This window comes from Elephantulus edwardii, unplaced genomic scaffold (genome assembly GCF_000299155.1).
Source record: "Elephantulus edwardii isolate Elephantulus edwardi_28Jun2011 unplaced genomic scaffold, EleEdw1.0 scaffold00241, whole genome shotgun sequence".
Classification (NCBI taxonomy): domain Eukaryota; kingdom Metazoa; phylum Chordata; class Mammalia; order Macroscelidea; family Macroscelididae; genus Elephantulus; species Elephantulus edwardii.
Window position 1 is genome coordinate 2498947 of NW_006399991.1, and position 3880 is coordinate 2502826.

The window sequence follows — 3880 nt, forward strand, 5'->3', positions numbered from 1 at the left end:
GGATCATTTTGTAAAAAGCGGCTTAATTCAAGAAAAACTGCCAAGACTAGAGCCCAGAGGGTGAGAGAAATGATCACATATCAATTACAGGGAACAAGAGCTGAGCTCTGAGAACAGGGAGAGTGTGGAGAAGTAGAGATTATCACAATGCCTGCTCTCTTCCTATCCAGTTCAACAGGTTTCAAATCAAGGTCAGTTTTGTGTTTTCTGTGCATTTCAACTGGCAAGGAAGATACATTTTGTACATTTTACATGGTGTCTGAAATTTCTAAGGAAAATTCAACAGAGTAAAACTTTAAATTCTCCTTTGCTCTCAATCTTTGTCATTTGGTGCACAACTTTATATATATATAAATCCATTCATAATACAAATTTGCAAACTTTTTTTGCTTACCAAGCTGTCCTGAAGATGTCTTGATATATTTTTTAATGATGTTTTTCTTATAGCCATGTTGACAGCTCCTTCTAAATGCTGTGTGACTCTACTGAGTTGATTACCCAGAGCCTGGAGGAAATCATGTTTTTCCAGTGTCTGGGGCAACAACACTGAGAGAGCTACATTGGCCTAGTGGACAGAAAGTTATGCTCCCAAGCTCAAGGTGGGTGATTTTAATCTGAGGCCCTCAGGCATGGTTTAAATTGTTTTTTGTCAAACATTCTTCTAAGTGGTATAGCACAGGTCTGTGCATTGCTGTACAGAGGTAACTTGTGGTTGCTGTGATGCTAAGCATTGTGACACTGATGTGTCAAATGTGATAACGGTTACCCACAGTGGACAGTGTTTGGTGAAGCTTCCTTATTAAAACAAGCTTGGAAGCAGGAGTGACATCCACTTCCAAAATAGGTTGCCTCCAGAAACCCTATGAACAGTACTCAGGTCTTTCATCCATAGGGTCGCTCTGAGTCATCTACAACTCAGCAGCACTTAACAACAACATAATTCAAACTGTGATAGGGCTGTATTTTTCTTCAGATATTTTCATTTTGTGGTGTGAAAAATGTAGAAATTCAATTCCCCTCCCTCTCCAAAATTCGTTGCTACTGTATTCTGTAGGCTAACATTGCTTTTTAGTGAATTTTCTTAAACTGTTTTTGCTGAGTATATCATTTCTTAGTCTCTAAAATCTCTATTCCTTTTTTAATTTTTTATTTTTATTATTTTGTGTCTGTGTGTACCATCAAATTGGATCTGACTGGTATAGGAGGAAATTGCCCCTCCTCCAGCAGAGCATCTGGATTCAAACCGCATACCTCTGGGACTGCAGTGCAGCTTCTCACAACTAGGCCACCAAAGCTCCCCTAAAATCTTGGTTCCTTTAGCTTGTTGTTGTTGTTGTTGTTGTTGTTGTTGCTGAGTCAACTACGACTCACAGTGACCTCCAGTACAACAGATCTAAACCACCTGTGCCACACTCATCATCTAATCATCTATGATATGCTCAAGGTCATTGTTGCAGATATTGTGTCAGCTCATCTCATTGAGTCTTCTCTTCCTCTGACCCTCTTCCTTTCCCAGAATGAGTCTTTTGACAACATGCCCAAAGTATGTGACAAAGTTTCATCATCCTTGCCTCTAAGGAGCACTTCCTCCAAGAGAAACTTTTGGCAGTCCATGGGATATTCAGCACTTTACTCCAGCATTATAATTTAAAGGCATTGATTCATCCTTGTCACCCTTATTCATTGTCTAACTTTCACATGCATTGAAAGCACCTGAGAAGCAGATGGATCAGGCATACCTTCACCTTTTCAAATGACCTTGTTTTCTATCACTTTGGAGAGGCCCTTGGCAGCAGATTCTCCCAGGGCAACACGTCTTATGATTTCCTGACTGCTGGAGTTAAGGGTGTTAATTGTGTAAGGAGTAGGGTTCATTTCTATCTCCTGTCTATCAGATTATTGACTATTGCCCTAGTGGTGAGAATTTTCTTGATGTTAAGATGTAACTTATCTTGAAGGCTGTAGCCTTTGATCCTCCACAGTGAGCATTTCAAGTCCTTCACACTTTCAGCAAGCAGAGCTCCTGGAACATTTTGGATTTGTTACCTTTCAGAGAGGAAGGCTCTCAACGGTGACTGCTGCAGTATGGCTCTTGTGTGTCAGGAAGTGTGAGGATGGCACAGTAGAACAGATCTTCTGTTCATAGGGTTGCTATGATTCATATTTGGCCCAACGGCACTTAACAACAACAACCTTTAAGGTGTCAAAGGAGATGCAAGTGAAACAAGTGGTGGACTATATGTGTCTGGAATTCAGGAGAGACTGGACTAGCACATTGTGCATGTGTAGCAGTGGAGAGCATAGAGTTGACAGAGACACAAACACACACTCTACCCATGCAGACAGACAAGTCCGTGAAAGCCTCACCTGTGGAAGTTGGAAATCTGGCAGAAAAGGAAAGCTCAAGTGGTCTGCACCAAAAGAATTGACTGAAAGTGGTAAGCCTGCATTTGCCACTTTCGGAAAACTTCAAGACCCAGGATAACAGGCCATCCTGCCGAGTCCCTGCCCTCGGTAGGGTGGGAGCCTGAGGGAGCTACGTGGCCTGGTAACACAGAAGCCTCGCCTCTCCAGCAGTTCCAATCCACTAGCTGCTCTGAAGGAGGCAGACGGGCAATCCTTTCCTGTGCCATTTATGGCCTCACAATGTCAATTTTCAGTCTTGAATATATGTTTGATCTTACATGGTTGACCGTATAGAGATCCTTCCTAACCAAAGAGATAGAAGCTGACAGCACATAGAAGAAATCTAATGCCAAGCATGATTTGAGTTATTCTGACAGGGGATGCAGAAAGAAGAGGGGGCGTGAGCACATGAGCCTGCACCCTGTCAGATACACATCTTCTAAAAAAAAAATTTATATTGGTTTTCTTACAAAGTTTGTACACATTGTGTTTCACACTATTCTTTATTTACATTGTGTTTCATACAATAATTCCCATGCACTATCATTTTCGTCTTTTCAGATCCTTGCGTATTCTTCCCATCTCCTTTCTTTCCTCCCTCCACCTACCAAATTGTGCAACTCTCTGATTTGCCCCCTGGTCATCCTCACCCCTTGGCTCCCACCCCTCCCCCCTTGGATTACCATACACGTTTTACTAGTTCTTCTTCTTTTTTTACAACAATGGTCTTCCGCAGTATTTGTCCTGGTGAGATGAGTTAGTTCATTTAGCATAATCCCCTCCAGTCTCTCCCAAGTTATGTAGTATTTTAAGAAATCATAAAATGCTATATAATATTTTACTGTGTGAGCGTACCATACATTCTCAATCCATTCCGTTGTGGTTGGACATTTGGCTGTTTCCATGATTTTGCAATGGTGAATAGTGCTATGAACATTGGTGTACAAATATCTGTTTGTGTCTCAGTTCTAATTTCCTTGGGGTATATTCCTAGGAGTGTAATAGGTGGGTCATATGGAATTGCTATGTTCAGCTTTTTGAAGAAGCGCCAAACTGCCTTCCAGAATGGTTGCAAATCCCTATGCATATCCGAAAACTTCTCCAACAGGGTAAAAAGGGAAGCCACAGACTGGGAAAGAGTATTTGGTAATGACATATCAGATAAGGGGGAATTATATCCAGAATTTATAAAATACTGGAGCACCACAATAAGATAAACGTAAATAATCTAATAGAAAAATGGGCACAGGATATTAACAGACACTTCACTGAAAAAGACATTCAGATGGCTAACAAGCACAATGAGAAATGTTCAAATTCCCTAGCTCTCAGAGAGATGCAAATCAAAACAACTATGAGATATCATCTCACCCCAGTCAGAATTGCAAGATTTAACAGAACAGCAAGCAACAAATGATGGCAAGGTTGTGGAGAGACTGGAACCCTTATTCACTGTTGGTGGGAGTGTAAAATG